The sequence below is a fragment of the Chlorocebus sabaeus genome, chromosome 15 (genome assembly GCF_047675955.1).
Source record: "Chlorocebus sabaeus isolate Y175 chromosome 15, mChlSab1.0.hap1, whole genome shotgun sequence".
NCBI classification, from domain to species: domain Eukaryota; kingdom Metazoa; phylum Chordata; class Mammalia; order Primates; family Cercopithecidae; genus Chlorocebus; species Chlorocebus sabaeus.
This window is the reverse complement of record NC_132918.1, coordinates 61,317,928-61,338,269: the sequence shown is the minus strand read 5'-3', so window position 1 is coordinate 61,338,269 and position 20,342 is coordinate 61,317,928. Positions and strand designations below refer to the sequence as shown.

General features: G+C 37.7%; 1 protein-coding gene across 5 annotated transcripts in view; it reads left to right on the top strand.

Annotated features, from left to right (window-relative positions):
* Positions 1-20,342, top strand: part of ANKRD28 (ankyrin repeat domain 28) — a 188,130-nt gene that overhangs the window by 711 nt on the left and 167,077 nt on the right. The gene's annotated exons all lie outside the window — the stretch shown is intronic.

The window sequence follows — 20,342 nt, the reverse complement described above, 5'->3', positions numbered from 1 at the left end:
CAGCAAGAGGGGCGGGTTCCACGCTCAGCGCCCTCGCGTCGGGCGAGCTGCCGGGCAAGCGCTTCCTCTTTCCTGCCAGGTGAGGCTCGGGCCTAACAGGTGGCTTCCCGCTGCCGGGCGGGAGCGGTGCTGGCGGCCGTGACCCAGGGTCACGACCTTGTTCTGTTTGCTTGGCTGAGTAGTGCGAGGGACTCTCTCTCCGGGTTAAAGGCAATTGATTCCGCTTAGCCACTAGTTACTCAATTCAAGTTTCCAGACTTGTTTTCTTTTGACATTTTGTGCACCATCTTGTTACTTTTCTTGACTTAGGAAGAGCTGGTCAAAGAATACCTGTGCCAAAAAGACTTGTAACTCTCTGGAACTAAAAAACTACTTTGTATCCAGTAACGAAATCGCAACTGTATCTGAATGATTGGTACACCTAAACATTTGGAAAGATGGGTAATAAGGCTTTTGAAAGATCCAGACGCTGCCAAACATTTTTACCCTCTTTTAAGGAAAAGGAAAATTAATGTGTGACATTTACACATTGATTTGTCACAGCACACTTACTAGTGTTGAGAACTTATTTTTGCCATTTGTTTTCCTGAACGGAAGATGTTGAACAGATTTGAAGGGAAAATAATTTGCATGTTTTGGGAAACTATTTTGAAAGTGAGCACCCTGTTTGCAAAAACACTGGGGAAGAACCTGAGACGTATTTTTTATATTACTTAGTAAATATTGCACCTTCAATTCTGACTCTAAGTAATATCAAGAATTCTCATTTCATAAGTGAATTTTATTTTATGTTTAGGCTGATCGCTGACCTTATGTATCATTTGGTATCGGAATGGTCTTGCCTGGTGTTAACATCAGGGCACGATACTTTGAAAAACTCTACAGTTTAGTCAATGCAGTTTATACCTTGTATTTCAAATTATACAACTGTTCTGTCCTATAAGAGAGCCACTAGCCACATGTAGCAATTTAATTAAAATTAAACCAAGTTCCTTAGTTTTGCTAGCCACATTTTAAGTGCTCAGTAGCCACATGTAGCTATTGGCTATTGTATTGAATAGGACAGACATAGAACATTTATCTCATTTCAGATAGTTCTACTGGACAGCAGTGTTAAGAGAATGGCAGGTAAAGCACAGTTATAGCAGAAACCATTTCTGCTAATTCCAGTACAGGCCGTGCATCTTACACTGTTAACAGTGTGAAACTCGAGGTCTAGGTTTTCCAGTACCGCACTTTGTGCTTCCATTGTTAGTGGTTGAAGTAATGACTGATCGATGTTTTCCTTTGTTTCTAGTCCTGCATTTTTGAAAAAGTTGTTGTTGTGATTTAGATTACTGTGTGCATTAGAAATTTGGTGAACTTTTAGGAGAGCCTCATATTTGATTCACCATCGGGTTTTAACAGAAACAGGATTGTGTTAAGCAAAGGTGCAACTGGATTTTATTTTGAAATTGCAGTTGTGAGAAAATTGTGATGCCATTCCAGTCTTATGTATATCCATTAATATTCAGTGGTAATATTGAGCTTTAAAATGCCACTTGTGGACAGACATGGTGGCTCACACACCTGTAATCCCAACACTTTGGGAAGCCGAGGCGGGCGGATCACTTGAGGTCAGGAGTTCAAGACCAGCCTGGCCAACATGGTGAAACCTCGTTTCTCTTGAAAATACAAAAATTAGTCGGGTGTAGTGGCGCACACCTGTAATCCCAGCTACTCTGGAGGCTGCAGCAGGAGAATCGATTGAACCCAGGAGACGGAGGTTGCAGTGAGCAGAGGTCGTGCCACTGCACTCCAGCCTGGGTGACAGCGAGACTCCGTCGCCCCAAAAAATAAAAAAAGTCACCTGTAAGCTTAATGGTTTGGGGAGAAAGAACATTGAGGTTTACCTCTAAACTACTAAGTAATTGGCTCATCTGGTCTCTCTTTTGGAAGACTTTGAGAAATAAGTTTGGTTTTGCCTAATTTAAAGGGAATAGCTGTTTTTAGAGGTCATCTTATATGTTGATGTTTTATTAGCCATTGGAAATGATGGTAAAAATGAAATGGAAAGCAAATACTCTTATACTTTCCCATCTACAGGAAAAGCAGGTCAGCTAGATTATTTTATTTGGAGTAATGGAGAAGATACAGATAAGGACATATAGACTTCTAAAGCTGGATGGTACTTGCCATAGCTTTTAGCTCAAAAGCCTTATATACACTTGACATAGGAAGTAGTAGAATGTACTTTTCTAGGTCTATTTCGCTATTCACCTCGTATTTTGTTTTCTTCTGGCTTTGTAAAATACAGTTTAATACGTATAAGCTACAAATGCAAAAGGGTTGTTTTTCTTTGTGCATTTAAGCATCAGGAGGGTTCTAGATGGTTAAAACAAAATCAGTAAGTAAAACAATTTGTTCTTATAAAGCCGATCAATTTGAATAAGATAATTTTCTCTCATTTTGTGCCACCACCTAATTATGGGGGTAGGAAGTTATTACTGCCTTACTTTCTGACTATGAGTAGATGAAAATGATTTTTAATTGTAAACCGAAAATAATTTGTTTTCTGTTTATAGGAATGGACACATTTTTTCCTTGAATTTCACTTTAGTTTGAATAAATTTGTGACAATTGCAGGGTTTTTTTCTAACAGATATCAGTGTTACAGTTTTTATTCTTGCAGTTGGTTTGTTAAAATGTAACCATCCATTATTACATTTTAATTTACCATCAGTACAGCCTAATAAGAAGGGTAGAAGGTCATTGTTTAGGGATCACAGACTCACAGCCAGTAAGCTAAACGGTAATTGACATTAGTCTTCAGTGTTTAAAAGACAATAGGGAGTAGTGGACATCATGGCAAATAGGAGCAAGTATGTTAGTGCTGCCTAGCTCCAAGCCATTGTTGCAGTGCTGGTGTGCCTAGCATTTTTATAACTCCATTTTTTTTTTTTTTTTTTTGGGAAGCCAGAAATCCAGATTGCTAGACAAAACCTCTCTCCACAGGTATTTGTAAACGTTGACAAGTCGATAGCTACTGTTGACAACAATTAATGCTTTGGTTTTAAAAAGGGACTAGTAAGGAGCCAGTTTATAACTGCCGGTTTAGATCAGTTTGAAAAAACAACACTACAAAATAAGATTCCCATTAAATACAGTTTTCTTGTAGATAAAACAGCCAGTGTACTCAAAACACGCCTTAAAAATAGAAATAAAGCTTACATGTCATAAAGTTCACCCTCTTAATCAAGGGTACAGTTGAGTGGTTTTTAGTATATTCACCAAACGGTACGACCATTATCGCCATCCAATTCCAGAATATTTTTATCATTGCCAAAAAGAAACCCCATACCCATTAGCTGTTACTCTCCATTTTCCCCTTCTCCCAGCCCTGGCAGCCACTAATCTACTTTCTGTCTCTGAATGTGCCTATTCTGGATATCTCAGATAAATGGAATCATACAGTATGTGGCCTTTTGTGTCTCATTCACTTAGCATATTTTTAAGGTTCGTCCATGTTGTAGCATGAATCTGTTAGTCATAAACTTCTGTATCATGTTTAGGAAACCTAAAAAAAGTTCCTGTATTCAGGTTATCTCACTGCCTTCCGTAGTGTGCATATGTGTAATCTGGGATAGTATTTATTTCTGTTTTTGGAATTTGTTTTATCAACTTTGCTTGCAGCAGTACTAAAGGGTAATAGCTTTTACATGTGGATCATTTGTGTGTAGGAGCCATCTTTGTGTGCTCCCTTACGGGTTTATGGTGAGGATTGATATGTTTAAGATGTTGGGGTTTTTTTGTTTGTTTTTTTAAACAGGGTTGACATATATCAGTGAGAAAGGTGTTGGATGGATGTGAGTAACTTAACCACTATTTTGGATAGTTAATAAGTTCTTATTTGATGAAGTACACACTAAGAGTGGAGCATTGTTTGATCTTTGAGGGAAAAAAAACACACAAAAAATGATGGTTCTTGGGAAATCTTATAATAGGGTATACAGAATGCGTGAAATACCTGAAGAAGAAAACTGATGCCCAGATATTCAGGTACTGTATGTAGCAGGTGTCTTCCTGTTTTGTTTGTTGTTGTTGTTGTTGTTGTTGTTTTTGAAACAGAGTCTCATTCTGTCACCAGGCTGGAGTGCAGTGGTGCAATCTTGGCTCACTGCAACCTCCGCCTCCCTGGTTCAAGCAATTCTGCCTCAGCCTCCCTAGTAGCTGGTACTACAGGCGCCCATCACCACACCCAGCTAATTTTTGTATTTTTGGTAGATACGGGTTTCACTATGTTGGCCAGGATGGTCTCAGTCTCGTGACCTCATGATCCGCCTGCCTCGGCCTCCCAAAATGCTGGGATTACAGGCATGAGCCACCACGCCTGGCGTGTCTTCCTGTTTTGTGCTGGAGATGGCGGGACACAAGGGTGAAGAAGGTACTGTCTCTACTCTTACAGATCTTAGAAGAGGGAGAAAAAAAACACACATAGATGTAGGGTAAGTGAGGTACATCACATGAAGAGGCTTATAGAGGCTGAAGGAAAACATATGGAACATACTATTTGAAAATGTAATATACAATTCAAAAACAAGTTCTGTGTTTCCTCACTTTTTGGATACCTTTTGCGAAACAAAATAGAACCTGGTGAGCTCCATAAGAGGTACAGGTAACATGTTTCAGAATTCAAAAGGATCAGATAATCTGATTGTAAGTAGAGGGAAACCCTCATGGCAGGGGAGGTATTTTAGGTTCACCAGAAGTATTTGTGGATGTTGAAAGTAAGCAGTTGTCAGTGGAAGCAACAAGAGGGAACTGTGCAGGCAAGCTAGGAAGGATGGTTGGGATAATGAGGAGATAGTCTTGACTGGGGTGTGTAGTTGGAAAAGATAAAAGATAAATTAGCTAAGTTAACAGTGACGACATTAAGTACTTTGAATCCCAGGCTGAGAAGTTTGGACTTCATTGGTAAGTGATGGGTCGTTTGAGCTGGGCCTCCTTAAAATAGGGCCTGTGAAGGTTTTGGCAAGAATGTGCAGGTATGTATTTTACTCAAAAGGATTCATAACTTTATTAGATCCTCAGAGAGGTCCGTGATCACTGAAAGTTAGATAACCATTACAAGTTTTGGAAGAATAGATTACAAAAGGCAGACAAACAGGGACACCCAAGACCAGTTAGGTAGCTACTGCTGTAAATCAGAACATATATAAAATATTTTAGTACAGATCGAGAACATTAAGTACTAAGCAAAAGTTTGAATGAGAGTGAGTATACCTTAAAATATTTCTCATAGCTATATTAATGACCTGTTTGTATCTACAATTGAGAGTGTCTTGGGTTTGTATGATAATTGGTAATTTTTTGGTTACATAGTTCCACTAGGGTAAATTCAAATTATGAAAATGCAATTAAACATTCATTATGGGGCCGGTCGTGGTGGCTCACGCCTATAATCCTGGCACTGTGGGAGGCCGAGGTGGGCAGATCACAATGTCAGGAGATCGAGACCATCCTGGCTAACACACTGAAACCCCCATCTCTATTAAAAATACAAAAAATTAGCCAGGCATGGTGGCGGGGGCCTGTAGTCCCAGCTACTTGGGAGGCTGAGGCAGGAGAATGGCATGGACCTGGGAGGCGGAGCATGCAGTGATCCTAGATCGCACCACTGGGCTCCAGCCTGGGCGACAGAGCGAGACTCCATCTCAAAAAAAAAAAAGAAAAAAAAGAAAAAAAAACATTGATTATGGTAGGTAAAGACCAGATAACCCAAATAGTTAGATTTGGGATGCATTAAGTTTTTCAGCATTTTGTCTTATTTCATTTTTAATTTTCTGGTCTAATGTAAAATTTATATTCAGTGAATGTACCCATTCTGGACTGGAGTGAGATGCCCATGGAAAATACCCTGTACCTGGAGGTTCAGGCTTAGGTCTTTTGTTTTGAATAATGCATCCTATGGGCAGTTCACATCTTATCAAATCAGTCACAAAGTTATACCTTAAATTTAAAGTCAAAATTAATGAAATTACTAGTTAACTTAAAACAGTAATGTTTTAAACTGTTACTGGCATATTGTATACAATGTAAAGTTGAAATGGTTTAATATTTTAAATATCTTAGGTTTAATTTCCATTCCCATCCCTCATCCCCAATTCTTAGTTACACTATTAAATGATTCATCCACCCTCCTTATGCGATACCAATTTTAAAAAAAGTTACCAGTATTCTTCTATGTGTATGCTGATTGGCTTACATAGTAGAGTCTGGATAGAATTATTACGCCTATTAACTTTTGTGAAAAGCCTACTTTTGCCTAGTCAATTTAAGTTGACATTCTTATTGGTAAGGGTTTACTCATCTGGATTTATCTATTTATAAATTTAAGGGTATGTATTTTCTATTCCTCAGGATTTAAGGCCAAAGATAATATTAAAACATCTAGCACAAGACAGTTAAAATACTTTAAAAAGGCAATTGAGTAGAGAAATACTTGTTTCAGAAGCTTAGAATAAGAGTGGGTACAGAGAAGCATTACATTTATTTCCTGTTACCAAAAATACTAAAGAAATACAGGTTTTATAATAAGGAAGCATAAATCAGTATAGAGAGGCAGCCTTTTCTCTTTAACAATTTCCGTATTAAAAAGTTTGATCTTTTTTATATTTTAACCAGCATTATTGAGATGTAATTCACACGCAAACTTTAATTGTACGATTCAGTGTTTTTTAATATATTCGCAAAGCTGTGCAAGTACCACCAAAATCAATTTTAGAACATTTTATGACAAAAACAAACCCCTTACCCCTAAAGTATCAACCCCCAAACCTCATTCTTGCCAGCTTCTTGACAACAACTATTCTGCCTCTGTAGACTTTTCCTGTTTTACTTAGTGTATTTTCAGGGTTCATCTACTTTGTAGCAAGTATTGGCATTTATTTTTAATTGCTGAATAATATTCCATTGTATGGATATACCGCATTTTATTTATCTACTCATCAGTTAATGGACATTTGTGTTTACATTTTTTAGTTATTATGAATAATGCTGATACAAACATTTGTGTACAAGATTTTATGTAGACATAAGTTGTCATTTCTCTGGGATATAGGAATGGAATCATTGGGTAATATGGTAACTCTGTATTTAGCCTTTTGAGGAACTGCTGTTCTGTTTTCTAGAGTGACTGCACCATTTTACATTCCCAGCAGTGTATGAGCATTCTAGTTTCTCCACATCCTCAATACTACTCATTATTGTCTGTCTTAAATTATAGCCATCCTAGTGTGTCTGAAGTTGTATCTCTTCTTTTTATTTTTATTTTTTTTTGACACAGGGTCTCACTTTGTCACTCAGGTTGGAGTGCAGTGGCGTGATCATGGCTCAGTGCAGCTTCAACCTCCTGGGCTCAAGTTATCCTCCTGCCTCAGCCCCCCAAGTAGCTGGGGCTACAGGTACATGCCACTATGCACAGCTAATTTTTTTATTTTGGCAGAGATGGGTTTTTACCATGTTGCCCAGGCTGGCCTTGAACTTATGAGCTTAAGTGATGTGCAACCCTCCGCCTCCCCAGCCTCCCAAAGTGCTAGGATTACAGGTGTGAGCCACTGCACCTAGCCATGAAGTAGTATCTTACTGTAGTCTTGATGGCTAATGATGTTGAGCATCTTTTCGTGTGCATATTGGCCATTTGTGTGTCCTTTTTGGAGAAGTAGTTATTTGTGATAAGGATATAGGAAAAAACAAACCCAGTTTCTCTTACCGTAATCTGACTACTAAGAATGCTGTTGTGAGCAAATATGTCACATTTCAGTTTTCCCCTACATACCAAGGAAGCAACCAGTTCTTCAGCAAATTCTCCAGTGTGTACCAGCTAGATGTCCTCTCATTCAGTTCAGTTCTGACACTGTCTACCTGTAGATATTGTCAGATCCACAAGTGCAGTCCCACAAGACTGCCTCCACTTCAGATGCCAGTTGCAAGCCCCAAGTTGTTTTACTTGGGCTTCTGATGACTGGCTATAAATTGGAGTTCTGATGACCCCGTCCTTGGGTTTGATTAATTTGGTGGAGCAGTTCACAGAACTCAGGGAAAATCTTATTTTTGCTTATTTATTCTAAAGGATGTTACAAAACGATACAGGTGGAAGAAATACATAGGGTGAAGTATGGCAGAAAGAGTAGAAGCTTCCATGCCCTCTCTGGGGATGCCCTTGTCCAGGAATCTCTGTGTGTTCAGCCCAGAAGCCCCCTGAACCCAACAGAAGAGAAGACAGAGACAGTAGGTGAAAAGGCCATGTAAAGATGGAGGCAAAGGTTGGAGTCATGCAGTTCTGTGCCAGTGAACTCCAGGAGCCCAGATGCTGGAAAAGGCAAGGAAGGACTTTCCCTTAGTGTTCAGAAGGTCACCTTGATTTCAGACTAGTACTCTCCACAACTGTGAGAGAATACATTTATGTTTTTTAAGCTACCAAATTTATGGTCATTTGTTAGCCCTAGGGAACTAATACAAGCAAAAGTTTTAGCTCTTACATTTAGGGCTGTGATCCATTTTGATTTGTTTTGTATATGCTATGAGGTAGGATTTCAACTTCTATATATATATATATATATATATATATATTTTTTTTTTTTTTTAATTGCATGTAGATACCCAGTTGTCCCAGTGCCATTTGTCGAAAAAACTAATCTTTCCCCCATTGAATTGTCTTGGCATCTGTATCATGAATCAGTTGACTGTAAATGCGAGAGTTTATTTCTGGGCTCTCAGTTCTATTCCATTGGTCTATATGTCTGTCCCCGTGCCAGTACCATGCTGTCTTGATAACTATAGCTTTGTAGTGTACAGAGTCAGAGATCTCTTTCAACCCCGCTTTAACCTCTTACTGGGCTTTTCAGCTGAGTCTGGAAACCACATTGACACCAGGCAGATTAACAAGAGAAAAACATACAAATTTAGCACGTTTTCCGTATACATGGTGATCTTCACAAGCGATTGAATTCTGAAAAAGTGACCAAAGCAAGATGCTTTTATGCTTTTTAGACAAAGAATGATAAATTTGAGAAAAAAAGGATAGAACAAAGAAAATCTGGCTGGGGCAGGCAATTTTCTAGGGGAGTGACTAGGAGATATATTGGGGAGGGGTGTGAAACAGGTAGAAGATAAGGATTATTTCCTTAAGAATATTTGTTCAGGTCCATTGTAGCTTCCAATTCCAAGTCTCTGGAAGTAAGGGTTATTTTTCTCTCCCTAGTATGGTGAGGGTACCCCTCCTAGAGGAATCTTTATGTCTTGCCATGTGCAGGAAGAGACAGGTTAGCTCCCCTGTCTTTGTAGGAAACTACAATTTTTCTAATGTTTTCAACTCAAAATAATCACTTTACCAATCTGACTTATATCTTGGGATGACAAACCCTTCACTCCTTCAGTAGTAAGCTTGAAATTGGGAAGTGCAAGTCTTCCAAGTTTGTTTTTGTTTTTCAAGATTTTGGCTTTTATGAGTCACTTGCCTTCTCATATTTTAGCATCCATGGGTCAATGTCTGCCAAAAAGACAGTTGCAATTTCAATAGGTATTGCATTGAATCAATAGATCAATTTGGGAAATATTGCCATCTTGATAATAAGTCTTTCCATGAACATGGGATGCTTTCCATTTATTAAGGTTCTTTAATCTCGTCATATCTTACAGTTTCAAGAGTAAGAGTTTTGGATTTTGTTAAATTTCCAAGGTTTTTAAATGCTGTTGTGTATGGAATTTTCTTATTTTTAGATTGTTTATTGGTAATATATAGAAATACAAGTGATTTTATATATTGCTCTTGAATCCTACAACTTTGTTGAACTTTCTTATTAGCACTAATATTTTTTAGTGGCTAGAGATAATTTCCTGTGCCTAGAGATAATTTTACTTTTTTCTTTCCAGTCTGGATGCTTTTTATTTCTTGCTTACTTGCCTAGACTAGAACCTCCAGTACAATGTTCAATAGAAGTGGTGAGAATAGACATCCTTGTCTTGTTCGTGATCTTTCATCATTAAGTATGATGTAGCTGTTGGTTTTTCATAGACGGTTTTTATTAGGTTGAGGAAGTTCCTTCCTATTTCTAGTTTGTTGATTGTTAGCTGCTGCTTTTTTTTTTTTTTTTTTTTTGGATAAGGTCTCACTTTGTCACGCAGGCTGTAGTGCAGTGGTGTGACATGGCTTACTTGCAGCCTCGACCTCCTGGGCTCAAGCGATTCTGCCACCTCAGCCTCCTGAGTAGGTGGGACCACAGGCATGCGCCACTATGCCTGGCTAATTTTTAAATTTTTTTGTAGAGATGGGTCTCCCCCTGTTGCCCAGTCTTCAGCTTTTGGGCTCAAGTGGTCCTCCTACCTTGGCTTCCCAAAGCACTGGGATGACAGGCATGAGCCACTGCGTTCAGCCATTGTTAGCTTCTTAAACATGGTTTAAGTACTAGCCCCTGTCTTGGGCAATGTAGCTATTTGGGTATAATGAAAGTTTAGGAAAGAAAAATACCCTGGTTTTAACCAAGATCACATTATTGTCAGAGCTTCTTCATTCTTAAGACTTCCAAATACTGTTTCTTTAATGGTGATTCTCAAATTTGTGGCTCTGGTTTTGAGTTTTCACCTAAGTTTGAAATCCCCCATGATCCAGTCACCTCCCACCAGGTCCCACCTCCAACACTAGGGATTATAACTAGACATGAGATTTAGACAGGGACACAAATCAAAATCATATCGCTATTTAAAAAATAACTTACAATGCATTTCTTCAAAATAGCAAATCACCTATTATTAAATGAGTGGATTAACTGTTACATAACATATATACAATCTTCCAGAACATTTCTAAGGTACATATATTCCATATTACATTTATCCCTCTTGACTGACTTCTCAATTGGGAAATACTCCAACTAGGTTCCCTCTTTGCCCCTACTACAGCATCAAATGAGAATGTCTAAAAGTTACAGCTCCTTGGCTTTGTCTGTTGATGTTTCTTGATTCCAGACATCTCTATTTGAATCATTCAGGTTCTTACAGACATGCTAGTTTCTAACTACCTGCCTATACCTTGGATTAGGCTGCTTATTAGATCTACTTGACTAATACCACACTTGCTCTTCTATCTGGTTTCAGCTCCATTGCTCACCCAGATGCTGAAGTCTGCTTATACATCCCTTAAAAGCCAGCAGTTGTTAACCTTCATGTATTAGTCCACTCTCACACTGCTATAAATAACTACCTGAGACTGGGTAATTTACAAAGAAAAGAGGTTTAATTGACTCTCAGTTCCACAGGCTTAGTAAGAAGTATGACTCAAGAAACTTAGAATCACAGTGGAGGGCGAAGGGGAAGCAAGCACATCTTAATATGGTGGAGCAGGAGGTCGGGGGATGTGCCACACATTTTAAACCATCGCATCTGGTGAAAACTCGCTCACTATCAAGGGAACAGCAAGGGGGAAATCTGCCCCAACAATCCAATAGCCTCTCACTAGTCCTCTCCTCTGACATGTGGAGATTACAATTTGAGATGAGATTTGGGTGGGGACACAGAGCCAAACCATATCATTCCACACCTCACCACTCCCAAATCTCGTGTCCTTTTCACATTTCAAAACCAATCATACCTTTCCAATAGTCCCCCAAAATCTTAACTCGTTCCAGCATTAACTCAGAAGTTTCCTGAGGCTTCGCTGTGCTTCCTGTACAACCTGCAAAACTATGAGCCAATTAAACCTCTTTTCTTTATAAATTACCCAGTTTTACGTATTTCTTTATAGCAGTCTGAGAACCGACTAATACAAATAGAGTCCCTTAATAAAACAAATTCTCATTCAGTTAATCTTTTATTATAAAACTGAATTTCTGTATATCATCTTCACTTAAATTTAAGTGCAGTGACTGTTTATTACAGATTATCAATACAGAGATTATTTTGCAGGTCTCAGTGTATTGGTTTTAGAACCTCCTATGTTTTAACTAATAAAGTATTGCTGTTAATGTCACTAATCAACCTGTTCGTATTTTTGTCTCCTTAATAACAATATTCTACCTTATAAGCCTTCCAGATCCATTATAAAATCACATGAACCCTTTACCTGCTCACTTTCTTGTTTCCTTACCTCCTTGGAGCCTTAGTTTTGAAATTGAGATGTTTTTTTTTTTTCCTCTGACCACAACTTCTTTCATTGTCGTTTCTCCCACTTCTTTACCTACAGTGAATCTGAACTCTGCTGTATTGGAACCTACTTCATCTAATCTGTTTGGTTCCCTTTGGCCACAAACTGACCTCTTGAGAAGTCTTGACCTTGTGATTTGAGCAGTATTATTTATAATAGTGTTTTCTGAAGTAGGTACAGTTTTTACTATCGGTGTATTTTTTGAGATTTTGTTTGGGTGACCAGTCTACTTTAATTACTAGATATTGATTGATACTTCTTTGCTCACAGTCCAGAATCAGTCTAGACCGGGTGTTGTAGGCGTGATTATCCCATGCCTGCATTATTCTGGGCTATTTGAGGGTCTCCCAGCTCACTTCATATCAACTGTTATGGAGTTTTATTCTTCATTTTGTTCTCTTCAACACCCATCCCCTTTTTCTTCAACTATCACCTACCCTACCCAGCTTTCATTTCTGCATTTCCACCTCAGCCTCCCTTCCTTTAGCCCTTTTGGCCCAACTTTTTAATCCTTAACTCCTAATTTACACACACTTTCAGTCTTCTCCTTTTCATCTCCATCTTCTGCCTCTTGCAACTTGCCAACATTGCTTTCGTATTGATACCCTTGCTTATTATAAATTGTTTTATTTCTACACTTTGATTTCTGCCTTTTTTTTTTTCTTTCTCATTTTTGGCTCAAACTATCTTACTGTACTCTTAATTCTATCTTTATCTGAAATTTAGATGTATTGTTTATCTCTTATTTGTATTCATTTTTTACCCATTGCTTTCTTATTGATACCTTTCCTTATTGTAAATTGTTTTATTTCTACACTTAAATTTCTGCCCCTCTCTCTGTATTTTTTTTTCTTATTTTTGGCTAAAACTATTCTTCTGTACTATTCAAAATTGAGGTGTATTGTTTATCTCTTATTTTTCTTTTTTTTTTTTTTTGCACTTCTCCCCCTGCCACTACATATTGTTATATATTGGTGTCTGGATGGATGCTATTAAGATTCTGATGCTCAGATGGGGCAAAACCAGGTGATAGAGTTTGGATGTGTGTTCTTGCCCTTATTTCATGTTGACATGTAATCTTTAGTGTTGGGGTTGGGGTCTGTGAGAGGTGATTGGATCATGGGGGCAGCTTTATCATGAATGGTTTAGCACCTTCCCCTTGATGATATCCCTGTGATAGTGAGTTCTCGTGAGATGTAGTTGTTTAAAAGTGTGTGGCACCTCCCTGCTTGATCTCTCTTGCTCCTACTTTCGCCATGTGATGTGCCTGCTACCTCTTTGCCTTCCACGGTGATTGAAAGGTTCTTGAGGCCTCCCAGAAAGCAGATGCCACTATGATTCCTGTATAGCCTGCAAAAGTGTGAGCCAATTAAACCTCTTTGCTTATAAATTACCCAGTCTTGGGTATTTCTTTATAGCAAGGCAAGAACAGTCTAATATACCAGATAAGCAACACTCATTACATAATTTAGCCTTAACAAGACTTGTTTCTGTCCGGGTGTGCTATATATAACAGTATAATTTTAAAAATCTTGTTTTCTTCAGTATAAAGCAGTAAATCAAAGTTGTTTGAGTTGAATTTCTTTGGTTTGTGAAAACATTCATTCCCATCAGCATATGTCAAGTTTAAATATTAATATATGTAATATTCCAAAAAAAGTATTTATCTTTTGAAAAATTTTTGTTTTTAAATTTTGTGGGTACACAGTAGGTGTATATATTTATGGGTTATAGAAGCTATTTTGATACAAGCATGCAGTGCATATACTGACCACATCAGTGTAAATGGGGTATCCATCACCTCAAGCATTTGTGCTTTGTGTTACAGACAACCCAATTATGCTCTTTTAGTTACTTAAAAATGTTCATTTAAATTATTTTTGACTATAGTCACCCTGATGTGCTGCCAAGTGCTAGGTCATATTCTATTTTTTTGTACCCATTAACCCTCCCCCACCATCCCCCAACTGCCCTTCCCAGCCTCTGATAACCATCCTTCTACTCTCTGTCTCCATGAGTTCAATTGTTTTAATTTTTAGCTTCCACAAGTAAGTGAGAACATGCGAACTTTGTCTTTTTGTGCCTGACTTGTTTCACTGAACATAATTACCTTCAGTTCTACGTTGTTGCAAATGACAGACTGTGATTCTTTTTTATAGCTGAATAGTATGTGTGTATGGACCATATATTCTTTATTTGTCTGTTAATGGACATTTAAGTTGCTTCCAAATCTTGATTATTGTGAATAATAACCAAGGTTTTTATATATAATATGCATATTATATATAAATTATTATAAATTATAAAGATAAAATTATTAAATATATAAATTATATGTTATATATAAAAATTATACACAGTATATAACATGCATATAAATTATGTCTATATAATAACATGGGAGTGCAGATACTCTTCGATACACTGATTTCCTTTCTTTGGGTTATACCAAGCAGTGGGATTGCTGGATCATACGGCAGCGCTATTTTTAGTTTTTTGAGGAGTCGCCGAACTGTTCTCCCTAGTGGTTGTACCAGTTTGCATTCCCACCAACAGTGTACAAGGGTTCCGTTTTCTCCACTTCCTCTCCAGCATTTATTATTGTCTGACGTTTGGCTAAAAGCCATTTTAACCGGGGTGAAATGATTGTAGTTTTGATTCACATTTCTCTGATGCTCAGTGATACTGAGCTCCTTTTCATATACCTGTTTGCCATTTACATGTTTTCTTTTGAGAAATGCCTATTCAGATCTTTTACTCATTTTTTTTTATTGGGTTATTTGGTTTTTTTCTGTACATTTGTTTAAGCTCCTTATATTCTCTGGTTATTAATCCCTTGTCAGAGAGGTAGTTTGCAAATATTTTCTCCTATTCTGTGGGTTGTCTTTTCACTTCGTTGATTATTTCCTTTGCTGTGCAGAAGCTTTTTAACTTGATGTGACCCCATTTGTCCGTATTTGCTTTGATTGCCTGTGCATGTGGGATATTAACCAAGAAATCTTTGTCCAGTCAGTGTCCTGAAGAGTGTCCCAGATGTTTTCTTTCAGTAGTTTCACCGTTTGAGGTCTTAGATTTGTCTTTAAGCCATTTTGATTTGATTTTTGCATATAGCTGGAGGTAAGGGTCTTCATTCTTTTTTTTTTTTTTTTTTCTTTTTTTGAGACCCAATCTCGCTCTGTTGCCCAGACTGGAGTGCAGTGGCGTGATCTCGGCTCACTGCAACCTCTGCCTCCCAGGTTCAAGCAATTCTTTCTCAGCCTCCTGAGTAGCTGGGATTACAGGTGTGCACCACCACGCCCAGCTAATTTTTGTATTTGTAGTAGAGACGGTGTTTTGCCAATTTTGCCCAGGCTTGTCTCGAACTCCTGACCTCAAATGATCCACCTGCCTCGGCCTCCCAAAGTGCCGGGATTACAGGCGTGAGCCACCACACCAGGCCAGGAGTCTTCATTCTTTTGCATGTAGATATCCAGTTTTCCCAGCGCCATTTATTGAAGATACTACCCTTTCCCTAATGTGTGTTCTTGGCACATTTGTCAAAAATGAGTTCATCGTAGGTATGTGGATTTATCCCTGGGTTCTCTATTGTGTTCCACTGATCTGTGTGTCTTTTTATGCTAATACCATGCTGTTTTGGTTAGGATAGTTCTGTAGCATAATTTGAAGTCAGGTGGTGCGATTCCTCCAGTTCGTTCTTTTTGCTTAGGATAGATTTGGCTATTCTGGGTCTTTTGTGGTTCCATATAAATGTTAGGATTGTTTTTTTCTATTTCTGTGAAGAATGTCATTGCTATTTTGTCATTGGCACTGCATTAAATCTGTAGATTGCTGTTGGCAGTGTGAACATTTTAATGATATTGATTCTTCCAATCCATGAACATGGAGTATCTTTCCATTTTTGTGTGTGTCTTCATCAAGTTTTTGCATGTTTTATAATTTTCATTGTAGAGGTCTTTCACTTCTTTGGTTAATTCTTAGGTATTTTATTTATAGCTCTTATAAGTGGAATTACTTTCTTGATTTCTTTTTCAGATTGTTTGCTGTTAGCGTATAGAAGTGCTACTGAATATTGTATGTTGATTTTTGTATCTTGCAACTTTACTGAATTTATCAGTTCTAATAGTTTTTTTTGTGTGTGTGGAGTCTTTAGATTTTTTCAAATAAAAGATCATATCGTCTGCAAACAAGGATAATTTGACTTCTTCCTTTCCAGTTTGGATGCTTTTTATTTCTTTCTCTTGTCTGATTTCTCTAGGACTTCCAGTACTATGTTGAATAACATAGTGACAGTGGACATCCTAGTTGTGGTCCAGATCTTTGAGGGCAGACTTTCCGTTTTTCACCATTCACTGTGATACTATCTATGGGTCTCTGGTATATGGCTTTCATTATGTTGAGGTGTGTTTCTTCTGTATCTAGTTTTGTGAGATTTTTTTATTATGAAGGGATGTTGGATTTTATCGAATGCTTTGTCAGCATCAGTTGACATGATTATATGGTTTTTGTCCTTCATTTTGCTGATACGATGTATCATATTTATTGACTGCATGTGTTGAACCATCCTCGCATCCCTCGGGGGATAAATCCCGCTTGGTCATGATGAATGATTTTTTTTTAGTATGTTGTTGAATTCAGTTTGCTAGTATTTTGTTGAAGATTTTTGAGTCAATATTAGTGATAATGGCCTATTGTTTTCCTTTTGTTTTTTAAATATGTCTTTGTCTGGTTCACGTATCATTTTATTATTTACCCTGCAGATGGAAATTTGACCCCCTCTTCAGGTAACCTTCTGTCTGAGCCACATTGATTCTGAAATGTGATTTGTTTATAGTTTTCATTGGTTTGGTGTTCCTGTGTGCTGAATCAACAAGTCAGAAAATCTTCCCTTTTACCCACTTTAGTTCTCTCCAGCTGCAATTCAGTTGTTTTCTGTCATGTTTTCTACAGCTAAGATCTTGAACAGCTGATCAACCTTTCAAGTTGTATTAAAAGAGCTGGTGATTGGTTAGATCAGTGTTTTTTTTTAACAGTTTATTGAGGTATAATTTATATACAGTAAAATTCATAAAATGTCTTAAGAGTGCAATTTGTTTTTAGAAAATTTAAAGAATTTTGCACCCATCATTACAAATCAGTTTTAGAGTATTTTCATCACCCCAGAAAGATACGTTGTACCTACTTTGCAGTTACTCCTAGTCCCACTTCTGGCCCCAGGCCACCACTGAGTAGTAGTTTTATTTTATAAACTTTTATGAACATTTTATATAAGTGGAGTCATATCATATGTAATCATTTTTTGTCTTTTAAAAATTAGGTATAAATGTTGTTGAGGTTCATTCATGTTGTAACATGTATTAATTGGTTCTTCATTGCTGAATAGCATTCCATTGTATGGCTATATCACATATTGTTTATCCATTCATAAGTTGATGGAAATTTGAATTGTTTACCATTTTTGGCAACTGTGAATAATACTGCTATGAATATTCACGTATGTGTCTGTGTATAGACATGTTTTAACTTCTCTTGCAAAGATTGTTTTTTTTTCTTTTCTTTTTTTTTTTTTTTTTTTTTGAGACAGAGTTTTGTTCTTGTTGTCCAGGCTAGAGTGCAGTGGTGCAGTCCCGGCTCACTGCAACCTCTACCTCCCGGGTTCAAGTAGTTCTCCTGCCTCAGCCTCCCAAGTAGCTGGGGTTACAGGCATGTGCCACCACGCCTGAGTAATTTTTTTGTATTTTTAGTAGAGGTGGGCTTTCACCATGTTGGCCAGGCTGGTCTCGAACTCCTGACCTCAGGTGGTCTGCCCACCTCGGCCTCCCAAAGTGCTGGGATGATAGGTGTGAGCCACCACGCCTGGCCACAAAGATTCTTTTTTTTTTTTTTGAGACAGAATCTTGCTCTGTCGCCCAGGCTGGAGTGCAGTGGCCGGATCTCAGCTCACTGCAAGCAAGCTCCACCTCCCGAGTTTACGCCATTCTCCTGCCTCAGCCTCCCGAGTAGCTGGGACTACAGGCGCCCGCCACCTCGCCCAGCTAGTTTTTTGTATTTTTTAGTAGAGACGGGGTTTCACTGTGTTAGCCAGGATGGTCTCGATCTCCTGACCTCGTGATCCGCCCGTCTCGGCCTCCCAAAGTGCTGGGATTACAGGGTTGAGCCACCGCGTCCGGCCAAGATTCTTGAGTAGAATTGCTAAGTCATATGGTAAGCTTATGTTTAATGTTTTAAGAATAGCCAATTTGTATGATTCCTATTGTATGCTGCTGGATTTGGTATGCTGATACTTTGTTAGGATTAAAAAAAATCTCTACTCATGTGATATCTTCGTCTGGCTTTGGTATTAAGGTAATGTTAGCCTCATAGAGGGAATTAGAAAGTGTTTTCTATTGAAGTATCTAGATGAGTTTGTGAAGGATTAGTATTATTTCTTTAGTGTTTGGTAAAATTCACCAATGAAACTCTGTGGGCCAAGGCTTTTCTTTGTGGGAAGATTTTAATTACTACTTTCTTTAGCTGATAGAGTTCTATTTATATTTTCTATATCCTCTTCAGAGTCAGTAATTTGTGTCTTAGAATTTATTTTTTTCTAAGTTGTTTACATTTGTTTGTATACAGTTGTTCATAATATTCCCTTAAAATTCTTTTAATTCCTCTGAGTTCAGTAGTGATACCCTTTCATTCCTGATTTTGGTAATTAGTGTCTTCATTTTTTTTTTTTTTTTCTGGTTACCTTAATTAAAGGTTTGTCAGTTTTATTAGTCTTTTTAAAGAACCAAATTTTGGTTTTCATTTTCTTTACTTTTTCTTTTTTCTGTTTTATTGATTCTCCCTCTAATATTGATCGGTTTTTCCCCTGCTACTTGTGTTGGGTTTGGTTTTCTCCTCTTTTTCTAATTTCTTAAGGTTGAAGCTCACTTGAGAATTTTTTTTTTTTAACATTGCTGTGCCCAGGTATAATTTTCCCTCTAAACACTGCATTATCTGTATCCTGTAAGTTTTGATGTGTTTTGTTTACATTTTCATTCTGCTCTGAATATATTTCCTTTGTGATTTTTCTCTCTAGTCCATTGGTTATTTACAGGTGTCTTGTTTAATTTTCAAACATGTTTGGATTTCTGAAATTTTTTTTTTATCATTGATTTCTAATTTACTTACGCTGTGATTGAAAAACATTTTTTGTATCAGTTCAGTTCTTTTAAATTTGAGACTTGTTTTATGACCTAGCATGTGATCTATTTTGGAGATTGTTTTATATGTGATTGAGAATAAGTTATACTGCTGTTGGGTAGAGTCTTCTATAGATGTCAGTTAGGTCAGATTTATAGTGGTGTTCAGATCTTCATTGCTAATTCCCTGCTTTCTTGTTTATTTATTGTTAGGGTGGAACATCGAAGTCTCTAACCATTATTGTTAAATTGCCTATTGCTCCTTCATTTCTGTCATTTTTTTGATTTCCCTATTTTGGTACTGTTTTGTTAGCTCCATGTGGTTTTTTTGTTTTGTTTTGTTTTGTTTTGTTTTGAGACAGAGTCTCGCTCTGTTGCCCAGGCTGGAGTGCAGTGGCACCATCTCGGCTCATTGCAAGCTCCACCTCCTGGGTTCAGGTCATTCTGCCTCAGCCTCCCATTAGCCGGGACTACAGGCGCCTGCCACCACACCCGGCTAATTTTTTGTATTTTTAGTAGAGACGGGGTTTCACCATGTTAGCCAGGATGGTCTTGATCTCCTGACCTTGTGATCTTCCTACCTCGGCCTGTTATTACAGGTGTTATTACAGGCATGAGCCACCACACCTGGCCTGTTAGCTCCATATGTTTATGTTTGTTTTATCTTACTGTTGAATTAATACTATTAATATTATAAAATGTTCCTCTTTGTCTCCTATAACTTTTTTTTGACTTAAAGTCTATTTTGTCAGATACAGATATAACTACTTCAGCTTTCTTATGAGTATTCTTTGCATGATACATGTTTTTCCATCGTTTCAACCTGCTTGTGTCTTTGAATCTAAAGTGCTATGTAGACAACATAAAATTGGGTATTGCTTTTTAAATCCAATCCAACAATCTCTGTTTTTAATGGGATGTTTAATCCTTTTATATTTAATATTGCTTTTGAAATGGTTGGATTTGTATCTCAATGGCTATTTGTTTTCTATACGTCTCAT